Source organism: Salmo salar, chromosome 25 (genome assembly GCF_965601325.2).
Source record: "Salmo salar chromosome 25, fSalSal1, whole genome shotgun sequence".
Classification (NCBI taxonomy): domain Eukaryota; kingdom Metazoa; phylum Chordata; class Actinopteri; order Salmoniformes; family Salmonidae; genus Salmo; species Salmo salar.
In genome coordinates, this window is record NC_138315.1 from 48750001 (window position 1) to 48772451 (window position 22451).

Below are 22451 nucleotides of genomic sequence, written 5' to 3' on the forward strand. Positions count from 1 at the left end.
TATGGACTTTATCGAAACAAAACGAACATTTATTGTGGAACTGGGATTCCTGGGATTGCATTCCGATGAAGATCATCAAAGGTAAGTGAATATTTATAATGCTATATCTTACTTTTGTTGACTCCAAAACATGACGGGTATCTGTATGGCTTGTTTTGGTGACTGGGCGCTGTATTCAGATTATTGCAAGGTGTGCTTTCGCCGTAAAGCTTTTTTGAAATCTGACACAGCGGTTGCATTAATCTTACATCTAGATGTTCCGCTAGCGGAACACCTCTCCCATATCCAATGATAGGGCGTGGCGCGAATTACAAATTCCTAAAAAATCCCATAACTTCCATTTTTCAAACATATGACTATTTTACACCATTTTAAAGACAAGACTCTCCTTTATCTAACCACATTGTCCGATTTCAAAAAGGCTTTACAAAGAAAGCAAAACATTACACTATGTCAGGAGAGTACCCAGCCAGAAATAATCAGACACCCATTTTTCAAGCTAGCATATAATGTCACAAAAACCAAAACCACAGCTAAAGGCAGCACTAACCTTTGATGATCTTCATCAGATGACACTGCTAGGACATTATGTTATACAATACATGCATGTTTTGTTCAATCAAGTTCATATTTATATCAAAAACCAGCTTTTTACATTAGCATGTGACGTTCAGAACTAGCATACCCACCGAACACTTCTGGTGAATTTACTAAATTACTCACGATAAACATTCACAAAAAACATAACAATTATTTTAAGAATTATAGATACAGAACTCCTTTATGCAATCGCTATGTCCGATTTTAAAATAGCTTTTCGGTGAAAGCACATTTTGCAATATTCTGAGTAGATAGCCCGGCCATCATGGCTAGCTATTTTGACACCCACCAAGTTTGGCACTCACCAAACTCAGATTTACTATAAGAAAAATTGGATTACCTTTGCTGTTCTTCGTCAGAATGCACTCCAAGGACTTCTACTTCAACAACAAATGTTGGTTTGGTTCCAAATAATCCATAGTTATATCCAAATAGCTGTGTTTGTTCTTGCGTTCAAGACACTATCCGAAGGGTGACGCGCCGGCACGTATCGTGACCAAAAAATTCAAAATATTCCATTACCGTACTTCTAAGCATGTCAAACGCTGTTTAAAATCAATTTTGATGCGATTTTTCTTTGAAAATAGCGATAATATTCCGACTGGGCGACGTTGTTTTCGTTCAAAGACTGAAAATGTAAAATGGACTCTTCACGTGCACGCACACGCCCGTTTCATTGTTCTCAGATCGACCACTATCCAAATGCGCTACTGTTTTTCAGCCAGGGACTGCAGAGTCATCATTCCCTGTTCTGGCGCCTTCTGAGAGCCTATGGGAGCCTTAGAAAATGTCACGTTACAGTAGAGATCCTCTTTTTTCCATAAAGAGGCTATAGAAGGCCAAGAAATGGTCAGAGAGGGCACTCCCTGTTTAGAATCTTCTCAGGTTTTGGCCTGCCATATGAGTTCTGTTATACTCACAGACACCATTCAAACAGTTTTAGAAACTTTAGGGTGTTGTCTATCCAAATCAAACAATTATATGCATATTCTAGTTTCTGGGCAGGAGTAATAACCAGATTAAATCGGGTACGTTTTTTATCCGGCCGTGAAAATACTGCCCCCTATCCTAAACAGGTTAAGGCGAAGTTTATCTTTAATTCTATGCATAACACTTCTGTATTTTATCAACGTTTATGATGAGTATTTCTGTAAGTTCATGTGCTCATTCACCGGATGCTTTTGAGGCAAAACATTTCTGAACATTACACGCCAATGTAAAATGGGTTTTTTGGATATAAATATGAACTTTATTGAGCAAAACATAGATGTATTGTGTAACATTGAGTCCTGGGAGTGTCATCTGAAAAAGATTGTCAAAGGTTAGTGATTAATTTCAGCTGTATTTCTGGTTTTTGTGACACCTCTCCTTGCTTGGAAAATGGCTGTGTGGTTTTTCTTGTCTAGGTGCTGTCCTAACATTATCTAATGGTATGCTTTTGCCGTAAAGCCTTTTGGAAATCGGACACTGTGGTTGGATTAACGAGAAGTTTATCTTTAAATTGGTGTATAATACTTGTATGTTTGAGAAATTTGAATTATGTGATTTTTGTTGTTTTAAATTTGCCGCCCTGCTAGTTCACTGGCTGTTGGCGCTAGCGTCCCACATACCCCAGAGAGGTTAAAAGGCCTATGACGTAGCGTGTGTGATGGGGCATTGCTCTGAGTATAAGATATATATCCTTCTAAAAAACTGTGGAGGATAACAACGGGAAAGTAACAGTGCAGGAAGCTCAGCTGAACTTGTCAGCCTACACCAACGTGGGAGCAAATTGCCAATAATTACAGGTGGCAGCTGGTAATTTAAGACTCTTGACTGAATCTTGATAACAAAACACAGAGGATCTGGCATATGTTTTGTTATGGCCGATCCATTTCTTATAGTGCAGTTCAACCACCAGACACACCATCATTATCAGTGGTGTTTACGTTCTGTGAGAGATTTCCTGGTAAATAACACAACTACCATTAGAAAGAAAAATCCATTTACAGGATGTGTGTAAATGCTTACATTCCCTCTCTTTTCCACATCAGCCTTCTATTTTGATAAATTACTCCCCCGTTTTCAATAATATACTGAACAAAAATATAAACGCAACATGCAACAATTTCATTGATTTTACAGTTTATATGAAGAAATCAGGCAATTCAAATAAATTCAGTAGACACTAATCTATGGATTTTACATGACTGGGAATACAGATACGCATCTGTTGGTCACAGATACCTTTAAAAAAACGTATCCTCACAATGGGCCTCAGGGTCTCGTTACGGTATCTCTGTGCATTCAAACTGTCTTTGATAAAATGCAACTGTGTTCTTTGTCAGTAGCTTATGTCTGCCCATACCATACCACCACCGCCACCATAGGGCACTCTGTTCACAACGTTAACATCAGCAAACCGCTCACCGCTCGCCCACACGACACCCTACACGTGATCTGTGGTTGTAAAGCCAGTTGGACGTACTGCCAAATACTCTAAAATGACGTTGGATGCGGCTTATGGTAGAGAAATTAACATTCAATTCTCTGGCAACAGCTCTGGTGGAAATTCCTGCAGTTGACATGCCAATTTCACGCTCCCTTAAAACTTGAGACATCTGTGGCTGTCAGGCATGTGCTTGTGGTGAAGTCAGGTGTAGGAGAGCAGAGAATTGTGAACAGGCGCACACTTTATTACGGCAGGAGAAAGATACAGACAGACGCAGCTACGTCAAAAATCTCCAGCCAATAAGGCAAAGTGTCAAGCGCGCAAAAACAGTCACAAAACATCAAGGTTTAACAATTCAAACAAGCTTCGTGAAAATAACACGAAAATAATGAACGCCAGCCTGGCGCGTTACGAAACACTTAACACACAAACAATATCACACAAAGACATGAGGGGGAACAGAGGAATTAATACATGTAGTGTGATTGGGAAATGTAAACCAGGTGTGTAAAACAAAGACAAATGAAAAATGGAGCGGTGATGGCTAGAAAGCCGGTGACGTCGACCGTCGAACGCCGCCCGAACAAGGAGAAGAGCCGACTTTGGCGGAAGTCGTGACAGTGGCATTGTGTTGTGTGACAAAACTGCACATTTCATTATTTATAATTAACTAAGTAACCAACTTTTGTTTTGTATGTTAGTACATTGCTATGACTATCTATCCCCCCCCCTGCTCTTTCACTATCTCTGATGTGATGTCCATGAGTGGCAGTGCACTAACTATTTCTAATGGCACTCTCCAGAACATTAGCCTTCATTTCTGTACAGTGTCCATGGCGTCCATCATTCAGGCTGAATTACAGTGACAAGGACGAATGAAACATTCAGCATAATGAAGAGGGGAAGAAGGGCATGCGTCCACATCACATGACCCTCCGTGGGGCCACAGCCAACCAGGAAATCACCAACTTTTAATTTTCTGTCCTTACAACTTTACAACTTTTAATTTACTGTCCTTTTTGACTTATTTAAACAGGGAGTGACATTGAGATTAAAAATCGATTTCACAAGAAAGCCCTGGGTACATTAAATCAAATCAAACTTTATTTGTCACATGCCGAACACAAGTGTAGACCTTACCGTGAAATGCTTACTTACAAGCCCTTAACCAACAGTGCAGTTCAAGAAGAAGAAAATATTTACCAAATAAACTCAAGTAAAATAATAAGAAAATAAAAATAACAATAACAAGGCTATATACAGGGGGTACCGATATTACAATAAAAACAGAATAATGAAACATACACATGTGTATAAAACAAGATAATTCAGCGCACAATATGAAAATAAACATATTTAATAAAATAAATCACATTGAACTACACAATCATAACCCCACACACCCAGACAATAAAGCATGTGGACATAAATGGTAAGGACTTTATAAGACTCCTGCTGTGCTTTCGGCACCGTGTCTCAAAAAGGTTCACCCACCATCACAGATAATTACATCAGTTCCCTAAATCCTTGAATAGTGTATGTGAGAACATGAATTGTTACATGATAACAGCACCAAATCTCCCAGTGATGACTAATGTAACAGCTCATTGGATGAATTATTTTAATAATGTGTCCTGGTTTCAGGGGCTTTAAAGTCTGGCTACTTCCTCAGTCAAAGTATGCCTGGAGTCAGAGTCACTCCGGAACGTTCAAGAGTGTGTGGAACGTTCCAGCAAGGAAAAAAAACACATACATGTGTCATAGGATTGACCTCTCATCTATATTTCATCCTTGGTGACATTCACATGTATTTCCCCAGAGCTTTCCATCAGCTAAAATAGGAAGGACCACTCCTATGTTTAAGACAATTCTCTCTCTCTCTCTCTCTCTCTCTCTCTCTCTCTCTCTCTCTCTCTCTCTCTCTCTCTCTCTCTCTCTCTCTCTCTCTCTCTCTCTCTCTCTCTCTCTCTCTCTCTCTCTCTCTCTCTCTCTCTCTTTTTTTTTATTTCTTCCTATATCTCTCCTCCTTTCACTCTCCAGCACCATCCTCTCTGTTTTTCCTCCCCGCTGGACTGGGGAATGGGGGGGGGTAATGGAAATGAGGCCTCATAATTGGAGCAGTGAAATGACTCACTGTTCCACATCATGAATAATTCAGACGCGCTCCAAAGCCTTTCAAGACGACGGGCTCCGTTCTGAATCAGTCTGGGATCTACAAACACACTGAAAACATCCCCTCGCTGCAAAACACAGAAAACATCCCCTCGCTGCCACATACGGAAAACATCCCCTTGCTGCCACATACAGAAAACATCCCCTTGCTGCAACATAAAGAAAACATCCCCTCGCAGCAAAACACAGAAAACATCCCCTCGCTGCAACATACAGAAAACATTCCCTCGCTGCCACAAACAGAAAACATCCCCTCGCTGCCACATAAAGAAAACATTCCCTCGCTGCCACAAACAGAAAACATTCCCTCGCTGCCACATACAGAAAACATCCCCTCGCTGCAACATACAGAAAACATCCCCTCGCTGCCACATACAGAAAACATTCCCTCGCTGCCACATACAGAAAACATCCCCTCGCTGCTACATACAGCAATGCTCTGTCAATCGCTGCTACCAAAGGATGGTGAATTTGGATTCAGGCGAGCTTTATTACAGGAAGGTTTAGTACCTATGGTTACGAGTAGACCTCTGTATCCAGTGTCAGGTGGGTATGTGAGTGATCTGCTCACCTTCATTCCCTCCTTGTCCCCTACTGCTGTCGTCAGGAGTATACTCTGTCTCAAAATGTGCATCAGCCTATTAAAATGCACGTTATAGAACTTTAAATTGTAGCTTGGCCAATCAGATAGCCTAGCTCTATGCTAACCTCACCAGATGACAGTGATTATTTCCTGGACATAAATAAACACTTTTTCCATAATTGTGTCCCTAACAAGTCAAGCACTCATTATAGCCCTACAGATGTCAGTATTGTAGTAACAGTGTTAGTTTATTTTAAATAAGTTTATCGTACTAGAGGACAGTTTATCGTTCTATTCCTACACCTGCAATCAACTGATCAAAGCTACTGCTAATGCTACTAAATGCTACTTATGCTGCTAACGCTACTAATGCTACTAATGTAGCCTAGGCCTGTTAACAAGGTGGCAACACAGACCAGTCTACTGCTCTCCGTAGGCCTGTTATCAGGATGGGTTTGGCAGGATGTTCTTAATGTTTTGTATTCTCAGTGTATATTTGTTTATTGACCGACCGAAAGCGTTAGTAGCAACCAGATATTTAGGGTACCTAACAGGTTTTCGTAATGGGGAAACTTCACGGGAAACTTCACGGTGTCTTGCACTCTGGTGTTTTTCTCTCAGAGAGCTAAACCAAACCATCACCATCACCAAACCATCACCATCACCAAACCATCCCCATCAGCAAACCATCACCAAACCATCACCATCACCAAACCATCACCAAACCATCACCATCCCCAAACCATCACCAAACCATCACCATCACCAAACCATCACCAAACCATCACCATCACCAAACCATCACCAAACCATCACCATCACTAAACCATCACCATCCCCAAACCATCACCAAACCATCACCATCACCAAACCATCACCAAACCATCACCATCACTAAACCATCACCATCACTAAACCATCACCATCCCCAAACCATCACCAAACCATCACCATCACCAAACCATCACCAAACCATCCCCATCAGCAAACCATCACCAAACCATCACCAAACCATCACCAAACCATCACCATCCCCAAACCATCACCAAACCATCACCAAACCATCACCAAACCATCACCATCACCAAACCATCACCATCACCAAACCATCACCATCCCCAAACCATCACCAAACCATCACCATCACCAAACCATCACCAAACCATCACCAAACCATCACCATCACCAAACCATCACCAAACCATCACCATCACTAAACCATCACCATCACTAAACCATCACCATCACCAAACCATCACCAAACCATCACCATCACTAAAACATCGCCATCACCAAACCATCACCATCACTAAAACATCGCCATCACCAAACCAACACCATCACCAAACCACCAGATCAATCCTTTAATATCATTTAACTACCAAAACAGACTTCAACAGATGTATAATGACATCAGCATATTCACAGAACAGTCTAGCAAGGTCTCAGTCCAGGTGTAGTGTGAACATTTTAAAATGTATCAAAAATAATTCTGGTAGTTACAGTTTCGTCCCATCGCTGCTTCTCCCGTACTGATTCGAGAGAGGCGAAGGTCGAGAGCCATGCATCCTCTGAAATATGACCCTGCCAAGCCGCACTGCTTCTTGACACACTGCTCGCTTAACCAAGAAGCCAGCCACACCAATGTGTCAGAGGAAACAGTGTAGAACTGGCGACCGTGTCAGGATGCATGTGCCCGGCCCACCACAGTAGTCGCTAGAGCACGATGGGACATCCCTTAACCCGGACGATGCTGGGCCAAACCCTCCCTTAACCCGGACGACACTGGGCCAAACCCTCCCCTAACCCAGACGATGCTGGGCCAAACCCTCCCTTAACCCGGACGACGCTGGGCCAAACCCTCCCCTAACCCGGACGACGCTGGGCCAAACCCTCCCTTAACCCGGACGACGCTGGGCCAAACCCTCCCCTAACCCGGACGATGTTGGACCAATTGTGCACCGCCTCATGGGTCTCCCGGTCACGGCCGACTGCGACACAGTCCGGGATCGAACCCGGATCTGTAGTGACACCTCAAGCACTGCGATGCAGTCCCTTAGACCGCTACGCCACTCGGGAGGCCCCAACATTTTACTTTCAGATGTTCCACCTACCCTGACAAGTTTCAGTTGATTACTGTTTACTTTAAGAAACATAATAGTCAAGATTAACTTCTGGGAAATGTTGAAGTCACTCAGAGGAGATCAGTTTATGAATCTTACACCTATTATTGAATTTATATTTTAACATAGTATCGTGTGTTTCTAAACCTATACGGCTGTGTTTAGAAAGGCAGCACAATTATTTTATTTTTTTTACCATAATGGTCTTTTGACAAAATCAGATCAGATGTGGAAAGATCTGATGTTATTGTTCAAAAGACCAAATAGTAGAAACAAGAATTGAGCTGACTGTCTAAACGCAGCCTACTACAAGCAGAAAAAAAAAGTTTTGTTTGTCATCAATCTTTCTTGGTTGATGTTCCCATTCCTTCTAAACAGTGGCACTCTGATATTGAGATTGTGATTGGATTATTTGACACAATTGAGGGCAGGGAGGAAAATGGCTTTCAATGAGGAGTAAACTCTTCCAGGAGAACAGAATCCTGAGAGGAAGGACGATGGCATCTTTAGTGACAGATGTGTCTGTCAGGAGATAGTCTAGCAGATTACCACAAATACACACACACACACACACACACACACACACACACACACACACACACACACACGCACTCACACACACACACATGCACTCACACACACATGCACGCACACAGACACACACACACAGATAGACACACACACAGACACACACACAGACACACATAAACACACACGCACACACACACACACACACACACAGACAGACACACACACACACACATGCACGCACACCGACACACACAGATAGACACACACACACACGCACACACACAGACACACACAAACACACACGCACACACCCAGACAGACACACACACACATGCACGCACACAGATAGACACACACACACACACGCACACACACACAGACACACACAAACACACACGCACACACACACACAGACACACACAAACACACACACACTCAGCACGCATGCACACACTCAGACACACACACAAAGACACACACAGATACACACAGACACACACACAGACACACACACACGCAGGCAGGTGTCCACTTGTACAATACAAAAGGACATTAAAGGGAGTTATGACTCATAAGAGATCCTGTCGATATGAATATCGCCATGCCAAATTACTCTGGCCCATAATGCACTGTACTGATGCCTTGCTATAAACCCACTGCCAAGGTGGCCGGTGGCTTATGATTCACGTTCGCATGCACTCGAATATCCCATCGTCATTCTGGCTAATCAAGTATTCTGTTTTTTGAGTTGATGAATACAATATAAATACCATATCCCAGTTACAATAAACAGAATTAACTCGTAATCTGGTTGTAAGAAACCAGATTAAAATGCCTGGGATATGCTGATCTTAGACAGGATACCAGTGGCGGCCGCTGATTGGCTGAATAGACTATTTTTTGGAACAAGCAGAGGGTACAATGACCAATGAGTACATTGACCAGCGAGTACATTGACCAATGAGTGCATTGACGACACAAGCACAGGGAAAAAACTACAAGTGAAAAACAAATTATCTAACTGGGGATAGCTAGTTAGCATAATGTCTCATGCATCCCACATAAAGAAATACTACAGTTTCGATATAATACCACAGTACTAACTATCTAATTCTAAAGTTAACTCTAGTATATTATAGAATACTATACACACTATAGTTATAGTATTCCTGTAGTATCCCTCGGGCATGTGTAGTACTTACTATAGAATGTTGTAGTATACTGTAGTATACTAATGCATAGTATATAGTACAGTATTATCTGTAAAAACACTACAGTCTGCAAAAACACTACACTTTTTTTAACTATAGTAAACAGTACAGTATATAATATGCACATACTCTGCCCCTCCCCAATATCCCAGTTTGTGTAAAACCTACATGCCAAGTATAGACCATATATTGTGTTCCCTACAAGTTATAGGAAAGTGCACATACTCTGCACTCTCTGTTCAGAATCCAGTCCTACCTACCTGCAGTTTACAGAACATTTGCTCTTTCCGTATTTCCTAAAGAAGAAATCCTCCAATTCTATGTTAAGGATAATACAACAACAAAAAAACACTATAGTACATACTACAGTAATGTCCGCAAAAAAAACTCCAGTAAATACTACAGTCTGCAAAACACTACAGTAAATACTACAGTATACTACAGTCTGCAAAACACTACAGCAAATTCTACAGTATACCACAGTCTGCAAAACACTACAGTAAATACTACAGTAATATCCACAAAAACACTACAGTAAATACTACAGTATACTACAGTCTGCAAAACACTACAGTAAATACTACAGTAATATCCACAAAAACACTAAAGTAAGCTACAGTCTGCAAAACACTACAGTAAGTACAACAGTATACTACAATTAGCAAAAACTAACTTTTTTTACCATAGTATATACTACAGTTTTATTTTACTAAAGTATTTACACAATAGTTAACTGTAAATACTACAGTATTGTACAGTAAATACTACAGTATTCACTGTAATGTTTCACAAAAACACTACAGCGAATAATACAGTAAAGTCCACAAAAACACTACAGTGAATACTATAGTGTGTATAACATAGTATACTATAGTATTTCGTTATGTAGGATGATGAGCTCACCTGTAAACTTTAGTTAGACTTGATTGACATGCGAGCTAGCTACTGGTATGCTAGCTTGCCTGTATCTAGTGTCCACTAGCTAGGATCTAACAGCAGGAGAAACAACAAACTTTGTTGTGAATTGTTATTTTTTTGTCCTACCAGATCCATGAGAAGGTTCTAGTTAGTGTATCCCTCTGTCCATCAGCTGTTGATGGATGTGGATGTCTGGTTCAGGTCCCAGGCTCCAAATGACTGTCTTGATTATTTATTTACAAGTTCATTGCAATGTGCTCTCTTTTAAAAAAAATCTGTTCCGTACCTGATAGAGCAGACCCAGAAGTCATGGGCGTTCATTTTAACACCCAAGGACGGTCCATGTGCTGTGAAAATCATGTAATGAAATCCTAGCAATCTCATTGCTCCAGTGCCCCCAAACAGCAAGCAATGTAATAGCTGGCCAAAGCTACTGATGGTAGAGCAGTGAATAGCTTGTTTTGAACAGTATATTTTTGAAATAGTAAAATGTAGTACAAAAATTACTGTTACGTACATTTTGATCACTGTTATTAATTGGATTTGTCCTGAAGTTATTTGTTTTTATATTTTTTCATTATTTGTGTACTTATTTGTTTCAATTTTACTGCATTGTTAGGAGCTAGTAACATAAGCATTTGGCAGCACCCGCTATAATATCTGTACGCGACCAATAAACATTAATTTGACACAACATATCATCATGTGACTCCAAGTTTACTTCTATCATTTTTTTTTAATAGAATTTAGCAGATGCTCTTATCCAGAGCTATATACAGGAGAAATTAGGGTTAAGTGCCTTGCTCAAGGGCACATCAACAGTTTTTCACCTAGTTGGCACAGGAATTCAAACCAGCCACCTTTAGTTACTGGTCCAACGCTTTTAACCGTTTGACTACCTGCCAATTAAAAAATAATAATCTTTTACCTTTGTTTAACCAGGTAGGCAAGTTGAGAACAAGTTCTCATTTACAATTGCGACCTGGCCAAAATAAAGCAAAGCAGTTCGACACATATAACAACACAGAGTTACACATGAAATAAAACAAACATACAGTCAATAATACAGTAGACAAATAAGTCTATATACAATGTGAGCAAATGAGGTGAGATAAGGGAGGTAAAGGCAATAAATAGGCCATGGTGGCGAAGTAAATACAATATAGCAATTAAAACACTGGAATGGTAGATTTGACAGTAGATGAGTGTCCAAAGTAGAAAGACTGGGGTGCAAAGGAGCAAAATAAGTAAATAAATAAATACAGTAGGGTTTTAGAAGATGTTTAGGGACCGGGGAGATATTCTGTACAAAATGTCCAAGTTAAATCATTTTGTTGACCGATTTTAAGGAATTGAAAAGCTGTGAAAACGATCCAACATGTTTTTGTCTTGGATGCATATATTATGTTTTAATTTGTATTTTTTTTTATTTAACTAGGCAAGTGGTTGAAAGGGAAATACTAAGTACGTCTGATGAAAATTATCACGACAGGCCTGATGGAAACTTTTTGTCACAAATCTATCCAAATGTTGACAAAACAAAATATGCCAGACAAGGTGGGATCTTTTTGTGCCTGTAAAATTAATTATGCGTAGAAATGGCAGTGGAAACACCTTCATGTGCAAATATTGACATAATAACCATCGTATGGGGCGGGAGGTAGCCTAGCGGTTAGAGCGTTGGACTTGTAACCGAAAGGTTGCAAGATCGAATCCCCGAGCTGACAAGGTAAAAATATGTTGTTCTGCCCCTGAACAAAGCAGTTAACTCACTGTTCCTAGGCTGTCATTGAAAATAAGAATTTGTTCTTAACTGACTTGCCTGGGGAAATAAATAAAATCTTCGCACCGCAAGAGATGTAGAAATGAAAGAGAAAACTAACCGATGTCACAACTAGATTGTTGATGATGCATTCATTCTATGGCTTTATGACATCACTCCAGTAAGCATGGGTTTATTTAATATTCTACAGCATCAGGTGATGACAGGAGAGAAGCTGCATGTATCTAATTATAGACAAGTTGACAAAAAAATTGCCTACCAAATGTCGGAAATTAAAAGTAGAAAAAAATATATAAATGTCGCTTAAAATGTATTTTTTTATTCCGCACCCCCCCTCATGTCCAAAAAATCCTTCAGCCATCCCTGGCCAAATTAGGAATACTCTGTTTATTAATCGATACAGGAATACTTGTGAGCAGTGGCATGTAGTAATGGATATCAAGGGAAGTAAGGCTTCCACAAAAACATTACCAAGAAGAAAAGAAAAAAAACATACAAATAATTTATCTTTTGCCGCTCTTTGTTTCATCATTTTCCTTCAATTCACAAGAGGCTGAATGTATCTCACCGGAGAAAGCATCCTAGCGAGGGAAACAGCACCCCTCTGTCTCGGTATGTGTAGCCCATCTATCTGATGCTGTCTGGTCAAAAAGAGTATGACATTGTTGCCACCCGTAGTGTTGAATTCGAGGGAAGCCAGCAAGCATTTGGCCTCCCTTGATATTTAAAAAAATGTAAAATAATAGCCAATCATCGTTGAGCTAAACTGAGTGAGTTCAGCTGTGAATGGTCCTAGCATACCAAAAAAAGTCTCAAAGGAAGCCACTTTGGATTTGGCTTGAAACCAATCATTTTTTACATTTTAGTCATTTAGCAAACGCTCTTATCCAGAGCGACTTACAGTAGTGAATGCATACATTTCATATAATTATTTTCCTGTGCTGGCCCCCCGTGGGAATCGAACCCACAACCCCTGGCGTTGCAAACACCATGCTCTACCAACTGAGCTACAGGGAAGGCTAATCAATTCACATTAGAAGCAAAACTACATTGACAGAAAAATGTAATTGTTGCATCCCGTTGTGTTGTTGTTCTCCAGTGGCTAGTTAGCTAAAATCATCCCTTTCCTAAATTAGCCATAGATGGAAAAAGATCATCAAGGACATCAACCACCCGAGCCGCTGCCTGTTCACACCGCAACCATCCAGAAGGCGAGGTCAGTACAGGGGCATCAAAGCTGGAACCGAGAGACTGAAAAACAGCTTCTATCTCAAGGCCATCAGACTGCTAAACAGCAATCACTAACTCAGAGACGCTGCTGCCTACATTGATACCTAGTCACTTTATACATTGCACTCTAAATAATGCCACTTTAATAATGTTTGCATATCTTATATTACTCATATCACATGTATATAATGTATTTTATACCATCTACTGCACCTTGCCTATGCCGCTCGGCCATCGCTCATCCATATATTTATATGTACATATTTTCATTCACCCCTTTAGATTTGTGTGTATTAGGTAGTTGTTTGGGAATTGTTAGATTACTTGTTAGATATTACTGCACTGCCGGAACTAGAAGCACAAGCATTTCGCTACACTCGCATTAACATCTGCTAACCATGTGTATGTGACAAATAACATTTGATTTGAGATAGGGATATGGACTTGTGGTTTTACTTAATTCTCCAGTTATTATAACCATAATACATTGTGTCCCCTGTCCTGATAGGTTGGTTCAACATGTAGCTAGATGTAATAACATTTGGCTAATGTAGCATGTATGACAGAGTCATAGACCGGTTAGGCAACATGAAAGAGGAAGATGGCATTGACGTTTCTCTAACAAGTAGGATGAGTTAACATGCTTTTTCGATAAGACTCTTTTTCATTAAGACTCTACTTGACATATGGTCATAACCATGTCATAATGTGTCAATACAGCTGACATAACGTGTCATAACCTGTCATAATGTGGCCGTAACACTGTCATGAACCATATATATTTAGACCTGTTGTGACATATATTGCATTATTCTATGGCTGGTTATTGCACCTACATAAGAGTGTCAAAACAAAGATTTTTTCCAATGTGTTTTTTTTTCCCTGCCAAGAAGTTTCCTTTCATTTCAACGATTGTTTCTTAATCAGGATTGGTGTCCTGTCCACGGGACGGTTGTGATAAAGTAGGCTAATGCAATTAGCATGAGGTTGTAAGTAACAAGAACATTTCCCAGGACATAGACATATCTGATTATAGCAGAAAGCTTAAATTCTTGTTAATCTAACTGCACTGTCCAATTTACAGTAGCTATTACAGCGAAAGAATACCATGCCAATGTTTGAGGAGAGTGCACAGTTGTCATGTCCTGACCATAGAAAGATGTTATTTTCTATGGTAGAGTAGGTCAGGGCGTGACAGTTTTTTTAAAATTCTATGTTTTCTATTTCTATGTTGAGGTTCTAGTTTTGTATTTCTATGTTGGGGTTTTGTTTGGGATGATCTCCAATTAGAGGAAGCTGGTCCTCGTTGTCTCTAATTGGAGATCATACTTAAGTAGGGTTTTTTTCCACCTGGGGTTGCGGGAGATTGATTTTGAGTTAGTGTATGTTTCACCTCTGCGTCACGGTTTGTTGTTTTTGTTCTCTAGTTTATTTGTATGTATTGCATAGTTTCACAGTTTACTAATAAATATGTGGAACGATATTCACGCTGCACTTTGGTCTGCTTCATCCTACGACAACACTGACTCAAAATGTATGTTTCACCTCTGCGTCATGGTTTGTTGTTTTGTCATTTCAGTTTATTTGTGTATTGCATAGTTTCACAGTGTTAATAAAATGTGGAATGACACACACGCTGCACTTTGGTCCACTCATTCCTATGACAACCGTGACAACAGTTTTGAACTTGAAAAGTTATTAATAAACAAACAGACATGGAAAGGGTTCAAGCTGTAGAACCTAGTTCCTACATTTGAAAATAAAAATCGATTTTATCAAACTGAACTATGCTTCATTTTATCTCTGTGACCCTCAGGATTACAAATCAGAGCAAGATTACTGAATGTAAGTACATGATTTACCTTCAGAGGTGAATGTAACAAACCATTTACCGTGATAAAAGTTTTTTTGTCATTGTTGTGCACTCTCAAACAATAGCATGGTGTTTTCTCACTGTAATATATACTGTAAATTGGACAGTGCAGTTAGATTAACAAGAATTTAAGCTTTCTGCGAATATCAGATATGTCTATGTCCTGGGAAATGTTCTTGTTACTTACAACCTCGTGCTACTCGCATTAGCATACGTTAGCTCGACCAAAGAAGTTAAATCCTTTGTTATACTGAATTCTTTCCAGTCAAGTTTTTTTTCTTCCTCAAAACATTTTTAATAAATTACATTTTCAAGAAGCATAATGACCATCCTCTGTCTCTTTACTTGGACTAAGAAAGTACACTTTATGACAGTGTCATGAAGCATTATGACAATCCTGTGGCACTTTACTTTGACTAGAAAATACACAAGTAATATGACATCATAATCATATAAGCCAGATAGGCCACGTACACATCCTTATATGTCATCAGTCACAAAGAGTGTCCTGTCCTGCTCCTGAATTCAGACCAGTCCTCAGCAACAGATAATTGGGGTAGGCGCACGTTTGAGCAATTACAATGATAATTTAATATGGTCAATTTAAAAAATATATACGTAACAAACATATTGTTGACAAGTAGGCTTTGGTGTAATCATGAAATGTTTTACCTGGTATGGTAGGTTTTGTGGGTTTTGACACTCTTATGTATGTGCCATAACCAGCTATAAAAATAACTACTTATGACAAGTTATGTCAGCTGTTATCACATGGTTATGACCCTGTCGTAACGTGTTACGATGCTGGGTGTCAAGTTACAATTTTTTTCTACTTGCACACACACACACACACACACACACATACTTACACACACAAACACACAGAAATCAGAACCATGGACAGCCACAACATATTTAGCTTACGTTGATTGGACTAAATCGTTTTTTTGCTATCTTTTAGTTGTCACTGTATTAGACTAAGCAGAGGTGATTAGATTATGTTGAAATGGTGCTGGAATAGAGGATGCAGTGACTGTTTTCTTTGAGACTTCCGGTTACTCTGCATGGTTTTAAACCAATAGTTGTTTAGTAGTCATAAAACGTTGGTTTTAAATCAGTAGTTGTTTACTAGTCAGAAAACAATGGTTTTAAAGCAGTAGTTGTTTACTGGTCAGAAAACAGTAGTGTCACGTCCTGACCAGTAAAGGGGTTATTTGTTATTGTACTTTGGTCAGGACGTGGCAGGGGGGTATTTGTTTTATGTGGTTCGGGGTGTGTGTTTATGTTGAGGGGTGTTTGGTTAGTGTTTTCCGGGGTTTTTGGGCTATGTTCTATGTTAGTATATTTCTATGTTCTAGTCTTGTCTTTGTAGTTCTTTGTTTAGTTTATTGATTTGGCCTTCAATTGGAGGCAGCTGCTCCACGTTGCCTCTGATTGAAGGTCCTATATAGAGGGGTGTGTTTTGTTTGTGGGAAGTTGTTCTTTGCATAGCTGTGTGTTGCCTGCAAGACTGTTTGTCGTCCGTTCATTGTTTTCGTGTTTTATTTTGTAAAATAAACATGAGCATTCACAGACCCGCTGCGCCTTGGTCCATTCACTACGACGACCGTTACAAGTAGTTGTTTACTAGTCAGAAAACGTTGGTTTCAAAGCAGTAGTTGTTTACTAGTCAGAAAACAATGGTTTTAAATCAGTTGTTTACTACTCAGAGAACGTTGCAAACATTAACTTGCTTGACCATGCTGTAGGTCATGTAACTGTTAAGACCACCGGACAGACGTTTTTTTGTGATTAAACAAAAGTGTGGTTGAATTTATTCTGCCCCTGTGTCTTCTTATTGTCTGGGCCTTAGGACTATATAGCATTGTGGCAAGGCACATTAACTAACAGGTTATAGAGCAAACAATGCAATTAATCTTTTAACCCTGGCTTGGCTTCCAATGGGATTTTACCTACACACCGCTACTGCTCCGGAGCGGGATATCAAAGGTGCATATAATCAGCTTATCCTGAATAAGACTTTAATGAGGATATGAGCTAATAAGACTTTAATGAGGATAAGAGCTATTATCTGGAATAATGTGTGCATATTAACGTGGCCAGTATTGCTTCGATTACTGAACAGTATGCAAACAGAGATCACCTCAATATAGCTAGTAAACATATTAGCTATCCTCTCTAGTTTACTCCCAACGTGTCGCCTTCAGGTCTGAATATCTGGCAACTACCTCTGTACATGAGAGCCAGTCCTCCTTCTCAGTCAGTTCACTAAAGGTAACATGAGTAGCCAAGGAAGAGTGTGGGAGAGGTGAAGGAGACATATTCAGTTAAAGTCGGAAGTTTAAATACACCTTATTAACCAAATACATTTAAACTCAGTTTTTCACAATTCCTGACATTTAATCCTAGTAAAAATTCCCTGTCTTAGGTCAGTTAGGATAACCACTTTATTTTAAGAATGTGAAATGTCAGAATAACAGCAGAGAGTGTGATTTATTTCCGTTTTTATTTATTTCATCACATTCCCAGTGGGTCAGAAGTTTACATACACTCAATTAGTATTTGGTAGCATTGCCTTTAAATTGTTTATCTTGGGTCAAAAGTTTCGTGTTGACGTCCACAAGCTTCCCAAAACAAGTTGGGTGAATTTTGGCCTATTCCTCCTGACAGAGCTGGTGTAACTGAGTCAGGTTTGAAGGCCTCCTTACTCGCACACACCTTTTCATTTCTGCCCACACATTTTCTATGGGATTGAGGTCAGGGCTTTGTGATGGCCACTCCAATACCTTGACTTTGTTGTCCTTAAGCCATTTTGCCACAACTTTGGAAGTATGCTTGGGGTCATTGTCCATTTGGAAGACCCATTTGCGAACAAGCGTTAACTTCCTGACTGATGTCTTGAGATGTTGCTTCAATATAGCCACATCATTTTCCCTCCTTCATGATGCCATCTATTTTGTGAAGTGCACCAGTCCCACCTGAAGCAAAGCACAACCACAACATGATGCTGCCAATCCCGTGCTTCACAGTTGGGAAGCATAACGATGGTCATTATGGCCAAACAGTTCTATTTTTGTTTCATCATACCAGAGGACATTTCTCCAAAGAATACAATCTTTGTCCCCATGTGCAGTTACAAACCGTAGTCTGGCTTTTTTATGGCGGTTTTGGAGCAGTGACTTCTTCCTTGCTGAGCGGTCTTTCAGGTTATGTAAATATAGGACTTGTTTCACTGTGGATATAGATACTTTTGTACCGGTTTCCTCCAGCATCTTCACAAGGTCCTTTGCTGCTGTGCTGAGATTGATTTGCACTTTTCGCACCAAAGTACGTTCATCTCTAGGAGACAGAAAGCGTCTCCTTCCTGAGCGGTATGATGGCTGCGTGGTCCCATGGTGTTTATACTTGCGTACTATTGATTGTACAGATGAACGTGGTACCTTCAGGTGTTTGGAAATTGCTCCCAAGGATGAACCAGACTTGTGGAGGTCTGCAATTATTTTCTGAGGTCTTGGCTGATTTCTTTGGATTTCCATGATGTCAAGCAAAGAGGCACTGAGTTTGAAGGTAGGCCTTGAAATACATCCACAGGTACACCTCCAATTGACTCAAATGATGTCAATTAGCCTATCAGAAGCTTCTGAAGCCATGACATCATTTTCTGGAATTTTCCAAGCTGTTTAAAGGCACAGTCAACTTAGTGTATATAAAATTGTGACCCCCTGGAATTGTGATACAGTGGATTATAAGGTGAAATAATCTGTCTGTAAACAATTGTTGGAAAGATGTCCTTAACGACTTGCCAAAACTATAGTTTGTTAACAAGAAATTTGTGGAGTGGTTGAAAAATGAGTTTTAATGATTCCAACCTAAGTGTATGTAAAATTCCGACTTCAACTGTGTACTACACAGATATACTACACATATATACACACTACACATACTGTACATAGACAGCATCAAGACAACTGTAGTGTTGCAGGTCAGAGTTCAAATACAAATCACCTCTATACGACAAAGAGGAGATAAAAAACATGTTCTAATGTTCTTCTCCATTAGAAAGCAAGTGGGATTCCGGGAGAACTTGATCACCAGGTTACATCCTGGTGGGATTCCAGGATAAATGGATCATCAGGTTACATCCTGGTGGGATTCCTGGATAAATGGATCACCAGGTTACACCCTGGTGGGATTCCAGGAGAAATGGATCACCAGGTTACATCCTGGTGGGATTCCAGGAGAAATGGATCACCAGGTTGCATCCTGGTGGGATTCCTGGAGAAATGGATCACCAGGTTACATCCTGGTGGGATTCCTGGAGAAATGGATCACCAGGTTAAATCCTGGTGGGATTCCAGGAGAACTTGATCACCAGGTTACACCCTGGTGGGATTCCAGGAGAACTTGATCACCAGGTTACACAATGGTGGGATTCCTGGAGAACTTTATCACAAGGTTACACCCTGGTGGGATTCCTGGAAAACTTGATCACCAGGTTACACCCTGGTGGGATTCCTGGAGAACTTGATCACCAGGTTACACAATGGTGGGATTCCTGGAGAACTTGATCACCAGGTTACATCCTGGTGGGATTCCTGGAGAACTTGATCACCAGGTTAAATCCTGGTGGGATTCCTGGAGAAATGGATCACCAGGTTACATCCTGGCATGGTTCCTCTGTTGTTGACACGTATATGGCAAAATATAAGGAGACATGCACGGGAACATATTTAGATTAAATTAGCAAATAGGATATATTGTATTTCAAAGCCAGACCTACTGAATAGAATCTGAGGAGCATTCAGAAACCTCTGGAGGGTGTTCTGAGGTTACATTTAGGTTTAGGTTTGTTCCTGTTTTAAAACCTGTTAGGGCTAGGGGGCAGTATTTGCACGGCCGGATAAAAAAACGTACCCGATTTAACCTGTTAGGGCTAGGGGGCAGTATTTGCACGGCTGGATAAAAAAAATGTACCCGATTTAATCTGGTTACTAATCCTACCCAGTAACTAGAATATGCATATACTTATTATATATGGATAGAAAACACTCTAAAGTTTCTAAAACTGTTTGAATGGTGTCTGTGAGTATAACAGAACTCATTTGGCAGGCAAAACCCTGAGACATTTTCTGACAGGAAGTGGATACCTGATGTGTTGTATTACCTTTAAACCTATCCCATTGAAAAACACAGGGGCTGAGGAATATTTTGGCACTTCCTATTGCTTCCACTAGATGTCACCAGCCTTTACAAAGTGTTTTGAGTCTTCTGGAGGGAGATCTGACCGAACAAGAGCCATGGAACGATGATGGCCCATTAGACACCTGGCGCGCTAGTTCATGTTGGGTACCCTCGTTCCAATACGTTATAAAAGAGTATGCATTCGTCCACCTTGAATATTATTCATGTTCTGGTTAAAAAAGGCCCTAATGATTTATGCTATACAACGTTTGACATGTTTGAACGAACGTAAATATATTTTTTCCCCTCGTTCATGACGAGAAGTCCGGCTGGCTTAGATCATGTGCTAACAAGACGGAGATTTTTGGACATAAATGATGAGCTTTTTTGAACAAAACTACATTCGTTATGGACCTGTGATACCTGGAAGTGACATCTGATGAAGAGAATCAAAGGTAATGGATTATTTACATAGTATTTTCGATTTTAGATCTCCCCAACATGACGTCTAGTCTGTATCGCAACGCGTATTTTTCTGGGCGCAGTGCTCAGATTATTGCAAAGTGTGATTTCCCAGTAAGGTTATTTTTAAATCTGGCAAGTTGATTGCGTTCAAGAGATGTAAATCTATAATTCTTTAAATGACAATATAATATTTTACCAATGTTTTCTAATTTTAATTATTTAATTTGTGGTGTTGACTTGACTGCCGGTTATTGGAGGGAAACGATTTCCTCAACATCAATGCCATAGTAAAACGCTGTTTTTGGATATAAATATGAACTTGATAGAACTAAAAATGCATGCATTGTCTAACATAATGTCCTAGGAGTGTCATCTGATGGAGATTGTAAAAGGTTAGTGCATCATTTTAGCTGGTTTTATGGTTTTGGTGACCCTGTCTTTGAATTGACAAAACATTACACACAACTCTTGTAAATGTACTGTCCTAACATACTCTAAATTTATGCTTTCGCCGTAAAACCTTTTTGAAATCGTAAAACGTGGTTAGATTAAGGAGATGTTTATCTTTCAAAGGGTGTAAAATAGTTGTATGTTTGAAAAATTTGAATTTTGACATTTATTTGGATTCAAATTTGCCGCTCTTGAAATGCACCTGCTGTTGATGGAGTGCACCACGGGTGGGACGCTAGCGTCCCACCTAGCCCATAGAGGTTAATCTGGTTACTACTCCTGCCCAGTAACTAGAATATGCATATAATTGTTTCATTTGGATAGAAAACACCCTAAAGTTTCTAAAACTGTTTGAATGGTGTCTGTGAGTATAACAGAACTCATATGGCAGTCAAAACCCTGAGACAAATCCTGACAGGAAACTGAAATCTGATGTGTGGATATCACTTCAAACATTTGCCATTGAAACACACAGGGGCTTGGGATTCATTTAGCACTTCCTAAAGCTTCCACTAGATGTCCCCAGTATTTACAAAGTGTTTTGAGCCTCCTACCATCAAAATTGACTGAAAGAGAGGATGTTTACCTTTGTCATAGGGGATGGGCCATTACCATTGTGACGTCGGCGCCCATGGGTACTCTCCCTTTTTGAAACGTTTTGAAAGACAATGCAACCGTCCCAATGGAATATTATTGAAGCCCTGGTTGAAAAAGCCCCTAAAGATTTATGTTATACAACATTTGACATGTTTGAACGAACTTAAATATATATTTTTTGCTCATTCCTGACGACAAGTCAGACGCACACGGTACATTTTCACTTGCCTTCGGAGCGCGCTAACACTATTGGGACATAAATTATTAACTTTTTTGAACAAAACTACATTTGTTATGGACCTG